The sequence below is a fragment of the Centroberyx gerrardi genome, chromosome 7 (assembly GCF_048128805.1).
Source record: "Centroberyx gerrardi isolate f3 chromosome 7, fCenGer3.hap1.cur.20231027, whole genome shotgun sequence".
NCBI classification, from domain to species: Eukaryota; Metazoa; Chordata; class Actinopteri; order Beryciformes; family Berycidae; genus Centroberyx; species Centroberyx gerrardi.
The window spans coordinates 22,163,636-22,177,775 of NC_136003.1; positions in this window are offsets into that span (position 1 = coordinate 22,163,636).

Here is a 14,140-nt window from a genome sequence, read left to right on the forward strand (position 1 = left end):
TCGCTGGTTCACTCTGCCTGACTCTCTCTCTCCACACAGCGCTGATCAGACAGCAACACAATAGCCCAGGAAACTTTTGTCATTCCTAACCTCAACTTCTGGCATTAATGTTGATCAATATTTGTCATTTGAGTCATTTTACTCTGCAAGGGACCAAATCATTTTTTGGTCAACAATACAGCGTTGACAGAAACAAGCTGTTGGTAATATTTAGTGGGCAACTCTCCATGAGAAACAGGGACGTGACTTTTTTTTTCTCCATAAATTGTTGTAGCACTAAATAACAATGACAAGAACAAACACACTCGGCCCTTTGGGACATGGATGTTTATCTTTAATCACTTTTTTGATGATTAGCTATGGCTTTTTGACATTTGTTATGATTATTATTTTCATTTTTTATTTTCCACTATAACACTATACTGACATTGCAGCCAATGTCAAGTTGATCTTATCTGTTGTCTTTATTCCAAGCAAATCCAACATGTATGTGACAAATATTTATTCAAAAGGGTGACAAGGACAATTAAATGGAAAGGCGGGTAAAAAAAATTCAAAGAGATGGGACAAAGATGAGCAGATGCAGCAGCGGATATGAAACGCTCCCAGTCGACGGTTACAATAGTGGCTAGATGCCATTCTTGACTAAAAAGCACTGAGAGGAAATGAGATCAAAGGAAGTTACACTAATTGTAGCGAGTGCCAGGAATGCTGGTGAGAAGAATATGCCAAAGCAAGTTCCTTTACAGAGCAGGTGTCCGATCCCATAACGGTGAAGAAGTGTTATTCCTCTCAGCAGAGGTACAGGATGCTTTTAGTCCTGCAGCCGTTCCTATGAAGCGTCTGAGCATGACAGTGCCTGCCGGGGAGAAGAGTGCCACTGTGGTCTGGATTAATGGGGTTCAGACGTGGGATCAAAAACTATGCACGGCAAACAGCATGGGATAGGAAAAAACATGGAATCGATGAAGCGAATGGCATTGGCACAGTCGGGCACAATGTTTCATGACAGCTCACCATTGGGATTGTATTGTTGTGGCAATATCAAGAACTCTGTCACAAGACCATGAAATATGGAATAGTAGTGGGAGTCATCAGGCATGGGGATAACATCTTTCATCATGTGACCCCATCCACGAACACAAAGCAATCTTTAGAGTTCACAATTTACATGTATGTAAATTGGTAATGATTCATTTATCCATGGAAACAAAACAACACATACTGTGAATGCCCTACACCTCTTTTGTCCTAAACTCAAAAACATCTCACTCTCTCTCCCTCTTGCAGAAGAGTTTGCCGTGTGCACGCAGATTCACAATCCAGTTCAGAACAATGCTGTCTGTCATTGTCAATACAACTAAAAAGTTTGAGCTCCAGTCTTGAACCACAAGTAGCTTGGAGATGTTTTCCATTCACACAAGAATATATTTGAAAATACCCATATAGACGATATATAGACCTATCATTATTGACCTGTTCAGGACTGTTTAAGTATTGCAACAACTTCACTGCAGGGGCTGATGTTAAGGAACATGAGCCATTTTAGTTTGATGATAATCACACTCATTACATCATTACATCCATCTGCTTCCTCCCGGCCTGCTGTTTTTCACCTTTATTACACAAAAACTTTACAAACACTTTTTGAGAACAGATTGAAAACATGCGAGGTTGCAGTTGCAGGCCGATTTATAGTTTAGATTCAACCACAAGACTATACTACAATATTTCTAACTTCCTTGTTCACATGCTGTGTTATTATAAAGAGAATTTAAAGTTATGCAGACACAAGTTTTAAAACTCATTGTACAAATGAAAAAAGTTGGGAAAGTCACAGTTTCACGCCATTATGGCACACTGGCACATATAAGTGACCTAGAAGTGAAATAGATTGTTTTTGCTTTTGTTGGAGTTTTCTTTATGATCTGAGAGGAAATCACAATGGATTCAACACCCATTTACTAAAGCAGCATTTGATTCATGATGTAGGTTTGTTGAAGAGAGCCACAGATCTCAAACGTACCACAGAAGTATGAGAATATAAAAGAACAGAGTTGTGAACGACTACAGCAACATCAAACCACTCAGCAAAGTATTGATCTGCCCGTCGCACTTGCTGTGATGTGTGGATGACATGAAGCGCACCATCTGGGGCCTGTTATTGAGCCAGGCAGTGTTGCTACATGCCAGTATACCCACCAGACGTGCCCAAGCATACCTCATTATTAAGATTGACATGCCTAGGGGACAGACTGGGGCTCTGGGTAGCTTTGTGAGACCCAAGATACTAAATGATGGAGATAACAAACACTTTTGGCTGGAGCTATCATGTCAAAGCAAATGACCTGATAATTCTTAATGATAAATAACTGTAAAATTAAGGCTAAAAACTGAAATGGTACTCAAAGCTACTGGAAAACAGCTTTTTCTGTGAATAGATAAGAAAGTCCTCTTTCCCAAGAACAAAGTTTGATTTCAGTAACTACTTAAGCTGTGATTATGTGCTGGCTTCCAAAGGCAATTCCTATCTAATTCCTCACTTCTCTCCACAAACAAATTGCTGGAAAGAGTTTGTTTTCCCAGTGTCAGAGAAGCCTTGCTCTTAAATGGACGCCGTATGCGTAAACCAGACTCTCTGTGTTTTGGTCCGCTCACCGTCTTTGCGCTCCTTGAGGGGCGGCGGGCTCGAGCCGGGCTGCAGGGACAGCTCCTCCAGCTCCTGGGTGACGGCCTCGCTGCAGGGGCTGAGGACCGTCAGGCCGATCACACTGAGACTCACCCTGGACTCCATGACTCCTCTGGAGGAGGAGCGAGGCCGCCTTGGGACACCAGTGAAGCACGACTGCTGATTGGCCGTGCAGTAGCTGCGATTCTGTTGGGAGGACGGAAATCAGTGTTAGTCATTTTATACTGGTTCATACATTATGTTTGTCTAACTATCGTTCTGTGATGAGGGTCTTGTTGTGGATATGAATCAACTGTACAAGAACAAAGGCTTGCAAAAAAGAGCAAAAATGTTCATGTTAATTTAAAGTGGCTACCCGCAAGATTCTTGTTTTTTTTATTTTGGCGACATCTTTGGTGATAAGCGGTCATTACTGTGGTGTTTCTGCACTGCACTTCACAGAGGTCAAAGACGGTCAAACCGTGTGCCCAGTACTGTGATGTCCTTATCCTTTGAGTTTCTCTATTAAGTTTGAGTTTCTGTAGGTGGCGCTCTTTTCTTCATCTGTTCAGCTATGGTGGCTATCACTGCTTATGCTAATTACTGAGTTCTTCTATTTATTCCAAACTGCTGTTGCTGCTGCTGGAAATGTAAAACTCATCACTAACCTGGATTTTGTGCCAAAATTTGTATCCCCAAACAAAATGATTGTGGGGAAGATGCGTTTTATAAATAACAAGTACACTAATGTATAGCCTGACAACTTCCTTGTAGAATGTGGAAGCTTGTGGTTTGAGATACGGTAATAAGAACAAATGTGATCTCTGTTCATAATGAGGCAACTAGGTAGGTTACTTTCAGTAGGATACTTTCATTCTTGTGAAATGTTTTTAAAATATTGCTTTACCATTTGAAAAGCCAGAGATAGCAAAACAATCCACAAAAATGGAAATTATGTTATTTTCTTCCCTGGTGTGAAATCAAAGTGGAGACACTAAATGGCTGTTTATTATAGATTCCTCAGCATGAGGTCTTGTTTGAAAACTCCTTCTGTAGCACATCATAGTCTTGTCATTCCTCTGAGAGCAGAACTTGAGGCTTGTCCACTGCCATGCTAGTTTCTGTCATTAGTCATGACGTGTGCCTGGCGTGATTTGGTACGTCTGTGCCCAGAACTTTCCTTGAAGTTTCCTGTTTGAATTTTGATCAGAAGTACTCTGCATAGTAAAAAGCTTCCTTCCTCCCTCCCGAACTGAAAATGTTATCATTACTGCCAACTGCATTGTCAGGATTCTGTGTTTTATGTACTTATCAGGCCCTCCATTTACCAATTCACTAACACTGTATGATACTATGGCTACATCTGCTAATTGACTACAACTTGGTTACACTTTTAAACAATCTTTATACACACTACTACTGTCTAGGAGTCAGACAAATATTTGAAGTTTTAAGGTTGTTTTGAAAAACAACCTTAAAACTTCAAATATTTTGGCACATAAATGGACAGATATATTTACTCTACTAAAACCCACATATGAAAAGGGTGTAGTTTCACTTCTTTTAACCTCCTAGATGAGTCCTTCCTTGACTATATAGATGGCATTACACCCTATTATCTACATATGATAATAACTAGTTTATTTCGTCTTCCTGTGAAAACCCTTAGTCTAGTGACAGTGGAATGAGTAATTTCTGTGTCACAGAGCCAAACATTTCACAATTTCATTCTGAGCCACCCACCCCAGATTAGGGTCTCTTTAATTAGGAGCTCCAGCTTCCCAAAGGGTGGGGCGACACCAGCCTCATCTCTCCAGTTTCCAGGGTGTTGTGCTGTTTGAAAGAACCAGCTGTGTTACGTGACTCTGGTTGAAGATGCTTTCAAATGATGGGAACTAGTGCTATCTGAACTTGTATGAATATCCACAAAGTTTGGTAGTAAATATAGAAGAATATAGAGCTCTAATATTGGTAATGTACTGTATATATATAATAATTTGTAACATGACCCCTTGAATCTCAGCCAAGACTAATGCCAGCTTTCAGTGTGTTGTCCATCTTCAATCCATACTCTAATTCCAAATGCTTAAGTCAATTCCAGTACCATTAAGGTTGTTTATACCATGGTCTGGACGAATATTGATTATGTTGCAGTAAGAACAGCAAAGACAGCATTCCTACTCCATTTTGTTTCCCACTGTAATAAAAAAAATCAACACTTTGCACAGTTCGTGCAGTTTTAGCTCTCAAATCCTTGACACAACCCTCCAAATGGCCACAAAAAATGATTTGGCCTTGGGTGTTCTGGCTACGATGGATATCCACAAAGTTAAAGCGTATGCATTTTTAGAGCATTTGTTGTCATTTATCCCTAGCTAAACATGCACAAGTCATTGCTTCACTCTAACAACTCAAAAATAATTTCCTGACATGTTCCTGACACAGGGCCATATGTGCTGTCATATGCACTGGAGCTGCTGTGGGTCTGTAGAGGTTCTGTACTTGTTTGTGGTCAAAGTACTGCCTCAACCACATTTTGTGCTGATACTATGAAAAATCAGGTCGCACAATGAGCACTTGTTTCCATAACAACGTCAGATATTCCACTGGTGATGGCACGTGGTGTTTTGCTTCCATCGTAAAATACATGTAGGTTACATAAACAAATAATAGATACATGCGTGCATGCTGCACGAGCCACTGGTTTTGAGTTTTGAGCATTTTGTTTGACCATAGCCAAGAAGACTGCTTGTGCTGACTTTGGCAACGGAGGCCGGAGGAGGAGGAGCCAGAGGAGGAGCCGCCAATCAAACTGTCAGCTGCCTATGTAACGTGAAATCCTGCCTCCTCTTCATTGTGATTGCTCAACTTGCAAAAAATGTGATCCTCGTCATGTGCACTCTCTTCAAGTCTGAGTGTTCGTCTTCTAGTAGATTTTGTATGCCAGGCTTTCTTTTGCATGATTCCCTGTCTATTTGACGTTGAGAAGTACCAATACATGATTTCTCTCATAATATAAACAATATAATCTTACAATATAAGCAATATAAACAATGGAGTCATACCCTCCTGTAACTTCACATCCCCTGTTCATCATCCAGCTACATTTGGTAATTATGTCATACTAGGACAATCCTCAATCACTGAAACAACAATGATTCTTGCATGTTTCCTGTGTGTAGATAAGGCTCAAATTACAGTATGTGCTACAAACAAAAGCCGTTTACAATGTCCGTGCCCAGAATGTTTCCTGTTTTCGAATGTTCAAGTATTTTTATTGATGATGTCAGACAGTTGGTTTGTGCTGCAGTTAGACTGCTGAGCTGTCACAGTGTTGTCCTGGTGAGGAAGTGTACAGCAGCCCCATCGCTGTGATCTTGACAACCTCATTAGACTCTTGACCCTCGGTGCCAAATTAGTCTTCAGAGCCAAAATCCACACTTCTTTTTCCCAGAGAGAGTTTTCTTTGAACATCAAAGCCCTCATTAACATCAAGTCCCATGTGCGGGTTTCAAAATAGCGTAACCACATACTTAGATTTACTGAATCATTCGAAGCTTACTTTTGCTCAAAGTTCAGTCTCAAAGATCAAACCAAATTTTGCAGCAAACACGGCGAGTTTAGCTTCCACCACATAAGAAGAACAACAGCAAAGGTAGCCAGCGATAACACGCTTGAAAGACCGTAAGCCGATTCCAAACCACCACTTACAGGCTCTGAGAATAACTCTGTCCTGGTCTGATGGAGCCTGGTGATGGGCAAGCTGTAATCAAGTTCAGATGCACTGCGAGGGAGTCATCCATAGCTCCTCGCAGCTCACCTCGGTATTCGCTGTAAAACCCAGACGGTGTCAAATCCCTTGTGGGTTTGCACTGGGGCGGTTCCAGGATGAATCGCATGGGGAAGGTCTGGATAAGACACATGTTTGAAGTAATCTCGCTGCAGGTATGCGCAGCAGATAGCTCCATCCGCAGCACTAAAGCCCGGTCCTGGGCAGTTCTGTGCTTAGATGTCAGACTGAACAAGACTGATTTGAGTTTGGCTATCAAACTGCTGAGAGTGTGCCGCTTCACACCGAGATAGATGTTCAGCTGGATCGAACTTTGACAGCTCAGAGCAAAATCCACTGATAGAGCATTTCTCAGATCATCAGGTGGAAGGTTCTGGATGACTGATTGCAGGGTTATAAAACACTGAGATTACAAGCCTTAGTCTGGGGTTTTTTATTTTGTTATTGAGAGGTCTGTGTAGTTGCCATGGCTTTATCGTCAGTGAAGGCATTAGGTATATCAGATAACACCTGGATCGAAGTACTTTCTAAGACGCTCAACCGAGAATCTGGTGCTTTAAGGATCACTATACTGGTGGGATGTAAGTCAGAGCATCTCTATATATGCTGGCTGGTGCCTGAGCGTCAGCCCTTAAAAGAAAGATAAGGATATAAAAAGTATATGATTCAAAGGATAAATATGAGCACATTTAACGATGATGTCAAAAGATTGTGTGTGTTGGAAGAGCTTGCGGTGAAGCTGGCTCGTCATTTTCACAGGGGAGCCTCCAAAACACCCACTACCATCGCATCCCCAGTCCTCATACCATGAAGCCCTCTGCTCGCCGCTCTGCAGCTCTCTGCAGATGGTGGGAAAGCCAGAGGGAAATCCCTGTAGGCCTCCAAGTTCCCTTTGAAGCCGCGCTACACGCAGCTGCCAGGAGAGGCTAAAAACGGCAGGCCTTTGGCAGCACTGGTCGCATTAACATCCATCACTGAAAACAACGACAAAATGCACACACACACACAAAAAATGTAAACACGCGCACAGCCGTACATGCTGTATACTCACACTCACACATGAACACACACATATGATTCAACTTTGTTTGCTCTCTTAGATTAACTGTAACATGAGCTGGGCAATCAGAGGACATTCCTTCCCACCTCTCAACAGAGGCATAAGGATACTAACAGTTCAAACAACTGTCTCACCACGATTACTACTATCAAATTCACTTGTATTGTCCAGACACTATTTAGCTATTTTTACTATTTTTTACAAGTACAAACACCAGATGGACAGCCAGGCAAGTGTTAATATGTAAACAATTAGAGGAGTATATAAGGCATGTGAAATTGTTCATTTGGTGATAAAAGAATCAAATGTCAGGACATCAGAGATATATTTGCAGTAAGATCATCACAGATTTTCTCCATTTTGGAAATGGCTGCCAGTCAACTACCATGGGGCCTGACTGTACTGACTTTCCAAAACTATGACTAAACTACATATTGGTGCAATAAGGCCAGGAAACAACAGAGTTGCGTCAGAGCATCAGATGGCTGCATTTATTTAAATATTTGTGGTGTTTTGCTGAGAAACATCCCACAAATTTCAGTTTTGTTTGATCTCTCATCTGTATTCTGAATTTTTTTTATTTTTTATTATGCCACGATAAACTGGAGTGGTTAAAAAAAAAACAAAAAACTCATGGATTTTATCCCTCAACCATTCCAATGGTCACCATGTCCTTGATTGAGTTCAATAAAACCAACTGTACCATTGCGACAGATATGCATAATGGTACCATATGCAACAGATTTTAACCAAAATGTGGGTAGCTTTATGAATCCCGATTATCTATATATTTGATGTGATAACCGATATGATAATCAGGATCATAAGTGGGATCAGAAGGAAACTAAAGCAACTTAAATGACAGAAATGCAGATAGTCTCCTGCATAGTGGAGACAACTGTGAACAGATTATTTCTCCCCCTGTAAGCTTCTGCTGCATTATGAATGGAGGAAAGATTAGTTTGAAATGTGCCATACGAACACTTCTCAGAGAGGAAGTGATGAGAGAGTGAACAGAGCAACAAGAGCAGACAAATATTAAAAGAATGAGGAAAGGAAAATGTTAGTAGGTGGAACAAAAAAAAATCCCCACAAAACAAAACAAAACAAAACAAAAAGACCCTGAACCACATTAACCAATCATTAACTTTGCACCATAAAGCAGGGGGAGACTGTGCAGCTAAAAATAGCTGCTAGTATAAGCCAGAATAAGCAGCTGGAAAAGGGGTAAAAAACCTTTCCGTTTCTGTGGGGCACAATGGTGTCACCACAATCTGGACAGCATATAAGACAACAAAATGCTGCAGTTAAGAGTCAAAGGAGGGCGACTCCTTCACACTTCCCCTCTAACATTCCCTGATTTCAACAACCGTAACTTTCCCATAAGTCTAATTAACTCTCGAGTGGCCATTACTAAGAGGTCCACACACGACCCTCCCCTCTCTCCTGGTTGGGCCCGGCCAGCGCTGCACTTGGCAGGGGGTCGGTTATGGGTCGGTAGAGGGAGGGGGGCGGTTGTGGGGAGTGGACCACAGACAAAAATAGCCTCATGCTTGCTCACTGGCATGCTGAGACCCATGGTGTGGGTCTGGGAGCCAGGGAGGGAGTATCTGTTTTTGTCTAATATCACCGTGGATCCTGCAGCACAGTGATAGCACTCTGTTCTGTCGATGGCCGGCCTCCATTAAAACAACAAAAGGAGGGAAAGCAGGAACTTTAAGCTGTTAAGACAATCTGTGGTAAAATATAAACACATGGCAACGCTCAAATGGAAACCTATTTTGTCCAAGTGATAACAGAGGAACTATTAAGTAACTTTAACAATCACATTAAGGCTGCAAAAGACATCAAATGGGTTATTTGAAACTGATAGAAATACTGAAATAATATTGTGTTTGAGCCAAAAACTCACCGCCTCTCTAAATATCTTGTATGTTTTTGATATTGGGTTAGACTACGTCACTCCATCTGTCTACATCTGACGGGCGCGGAGGAAAAAAAAAAGATGGCAAGGACTAGTAAATCCATTCCTGTCTGTAATTTAAGATACCTGAAGAGTTTAGCATTAGAGGCTGCATCTGCAGTGGTTAGTGCACTGCTGAGCTCAGTTGTCCTTTGTGTAACACAATCACATTCCTGCAGCCTTGCTGACTCCAAGGAAAAGCTTCTCACTTTATGTTCATTAAAGCCCTCGCACTGCATTAGATTTGTGTGCTTTTCATCTAATTGACATCAACAGAAATCTGGTCTTAGTGTTTGGCGCCTGTTGTGATGATGTCATCAGAAAAACTCCCAGTGGAAAGTTGGAGCTCCTGAGGTGCGAAGAAAGTTGTTATCCAAAATTACTGGACCAGACATAGAGGCAAATGTTTATCACCACTTTACCTTTTTCTGCTCAAGTACTCCAAGTGACAAAAACACCACTCTCACTCGGTTTGAAAGGTTGGGAGACTGTTTTGGTGTGTAACTAAAAAAGAATTTTAAAAAAAGTCTGAAGATAAGTGAGTCTAAATCTTGATTTTGAGCGTGGACTATCTTCCTTCCTGAACTCTCCTATAGTCTCCATCAACATGGCTTAGCGGTACGCATACATTTTTGTGTCCCCAGAAAAGATCAGGAACAACATTTGTTCATTGGAATAACAGGTAACAATAACATTTTAACTGTGGCCTCCAGCCTGGAGAGAGACGGACAGAGCAGCGGGCTGAGGGAACACAGTCCAGGCCTCGAGGGACGCATTAAACCGAACACTATAAATGCCCCGACTCTGAAGCTGCAGTGTTGTTTTCCAGACAAACGGAACAACGTTTAATGCAGCCTGTCCACTGAAAACAGCACAAAACACCAAGTATGAAAATAAAAGTCATGTTTGATCATCATACAAAGACACTTCTCTTCTCTGGTATTTCAGAGCAGAGCTGTGGCATAAAAAAATGATGATGGGTATTGAAAAAAAATCTAATTAAGTGTATGAGCATTGTATCATATCCCACTGAATCACAACTCCAAGTACAGCAGCTGTAGTAGTTTAGTATAACTGTTTAGTATGGACATGCCTACAATGCTATAGGCCAGTACAGACCTAAGCTGTTTTCCACTACTCTCCAGTCTAAGCAGCAGATTGTCTCTCTGGAAAGAAAGCAATAATCATCAGGCATGGTACATTAGGTTGTAGCGGGTCTCAAAAGACTAAAAGCCTACCTACTACCTCTCCCTCTTTCTGTCTGTCGGACATGTTCCCTCTATTCATCGACTGTCATCTCCCAGCAATTGATTTACTTCCTGCCTCCACTATGGGAAACAGTGAAGTTACCCTGATTACAGACATTTCCTTCCTCCATCACTCACAGCAATGCCTGGAATGGTTGCAGTATTTACTCAGGCCTGAAGCAGTATAAACTCCAGATCCCACACCCACATCGCATGTGCATCACAGGCTGCTAGGGTCAGAGGTTCCTGGGAGAATAATTCTTCTCAATCCAGACAGACTACATGGTATTCCTCGGGAAGAGACATGATAAAGTGAAGTACTCCCATCAGGTCAGATGGGATTTCAAAACAGATCTTTTGTTTCACTTTCAAATTGCTGCTAGGAATCCTGGGATCCCGGACAAGACACGACACCGGTGTGCTGTATATAACTGTGTACAGTAGCACCTGGACTCTCTGAAGCGTCCCCTCTGGCTTGGGGCCTCCTAAAGCATATTTTTATATTTTTCCTTGTTAAATTAGTTCAAACAATCAAGGAAAATCGCCTGCTGTGTATTGGACAGTCTTAGATAAACACCTTGGATCTTTGCACACTCCACCAGAGGGGGGCATGAACTACCAGCTGTGATGTTTCTGACTACAGTTTTGTTACTATCTTAGTTTGGACATTGGATGTTAGCCCACTGATGCAGGATGATTCCCCTGCTTTGTGAATATATGCTTATATTATGCTTACAAGCTGCTTACAACACCAGATACTCCAGTAGTAGTGGATCTGAACTAGTGCATTGCTTTATATCTAGGAGCGCAAAAACATGCTGCTTTCACATATGGAATGTAAATAAATGTAATAATTAACAATTTATTTTAAGCAAAACTGTATCCACAACCGAACCATCAGCCACATGTATAAGTGAAGAGTAACTAAATGCTTTTATGCAAATACTGTGCCTACAAGGAGTGTACAGTTTTGAGGAAGCCCTACTTGTACTTTACTTTATTCTCTACTCCAGTGGTTCCCATAGGTAAGATGTAAACCCAGCGACCCGCATCTGAGCAGCTTTTTATTATGAAGATATGATTTAGTACAGAAATTACAAATTACAAAAGAGAAACCTTTGATCAGGTCATTCATAGCCACTGATACCTTCTGTTTTCTCACTCGTGTAACTTCTGAGAGAAATAATACAATTTGATTATTAGCCTGCTTGTTTTACTTGAGGACCCCTGAAGCCCTCTCAGGGACCCCTGGAAGCCCCCTAACCCTACTTTGAGAACCACTGCTCTTCTCCACCACTTTTAAAACAAATATCTCACCTGTAACCCCGCTACATTCATGAAAAAACGGATTTTATCAGCAGTAACATGATACTAGACACTTACTTTACATGTTGAGAGTTTTTTTTTTTTTTTTTTTTAACTTCGGCCTAACTATTATTAGTTAAGTGGTGATGAAATCATACATAATCCATTTGTGGTCTTTGAACCCGAATTGCATAGCTATAGCTGGCAGAAAAGAATACCACAGGAATATAAGACGGATATTATAGATTTACCGTGATACTTTAGGAAATAAAATAAGATAATGCACGCTAAAGTCACTGTAAACTCACTATTGAATACCACAGACGGACAACAAGTCCCTTAGGAATATTATATTGATTTGTCATTGGGAATAGGACTGCAACCCGTCCGGGACAGTTCTTTTATTTACCCTCAGTGAAGCCGTTGTGTTCACTTGTTAATAACTTCACTGTTTACATCACGAACCGGCATTTGACATTTGATAACGACTCTAAAACCGGCGGCGGGCGAGTCTTACCTGAAGGCTACACCGGCATTACTGACAAACACAAACTTCAGCTCGTCATTTGCGCTTCCGTGTCTTCCAAGAATTAATTAATAAACAAACTTCTTCACTGGGAATGAAGTTATTGCTCTTGGAAAAAAAAAAAAAGATGGCTGCTCAGCGGTTGGACTGAAGCAATGATGTAATTAAAGTTAACCCTTCGTGTTAAGTATAAAGCTACGACTCTTCACTCAGGATGTTTATAGGGCGTGTAACCACATTTTTGACCTATTTTGAAAACACAACTGATAGGATCATATGGTAAGAAATGACTCGTAATGATATTCATAAAGATAATAGCATTGCTGACATTGCTGTGGCACAAATGATACCAATGCCAAAAAATATCTAGACAGCTCTGAATATTGCTGTCAAGTGAGAATTCAGCAGAACTTAATAGATGTAATTGTCATTTGGATTACACTGCCATCTAGTGCAGTGATAAGGGATTTGGTGGGCTTGGTGCCTTGATCTCATTCTAGTGAAATCCTATAGGTGTCTGCATTTCCTCTCCAAACAGTGACATGCAGTGGAGAGAAGAAGGAGCCCTCTGCTGCCCGGGATGCACAAGGTGACACTGTTGATGCTGACCTTTGTGAGAACTGCAAGATATCAGTAAATGCTCCTCTAGAGACATCATGAATAAAAGAACCAGCAAGTGGCAAAACACATTTTTCATGTTTTTGCTTTTTAAATTAGCACAAACAATCAAGGAAAATCACCTGCTGTGTATTGGAAAGTATTAGATAAACTTTGGACCTTTGCACACGCTCACCAGATGGAGGCATAAACTAACAGCTGTGATGTTTCTGTCTACAGTTTTATTTGCCAAATTGTAGTCCAAATAAACTCCAAACTCTTGCACAAGTAGGCGATCGTCCAATGTTCAAACTGGCATGTCTGGCCAAAATACTAGACAATTTGCACTCAAAATAAACTCTTTGATCCATTAGTATGGATCTGAACTAGTAGACTGATCTAGGAATCTAGGAATGCACTGATAAAGGTGCTGGTACTGGATATCAGGGTAAAATATTGTATATCAGAATATCCTACAACCATCAGACATACAACCACCTGAATCAAAAGCCAAGAAGGGAAATTGGCAATCAAATGATCAGTCTGAAGGCATGTACAGTATGCTTTAATTTAGCCTACAGTTCACCCTAGACAGGGCCAATGATTTTTGAACATGAGGCCCACCATAAAGAGACACCTTCCCGGTTTATAGGGGCGTTATAGGGGGTGGTCGCTGTGGGTTTATCTCATCGTTCATTCAAAAACCTGAACCTAGAGGATTTATTTGGGTGTGGCTGAAGTGTCATGGTCAAAGTTTGGCCTTTAGAGCCTCAATTTTACCCCCAAAAGCCCTCAAACGTCAAACAAGAATCCACAAAACAGCTGGAAGCCCTTTCACTGAAAACTGGTTTAAAACACATTCAGAATAGCCCTGTTCAGTTTAATATATAATCACAAATGCTGATTAAAACCGTATATCTCCTTTCATATGGTATTCATTTAAATATATAATATGTGAAATAGGTGAAACAGTGTCAATTTATT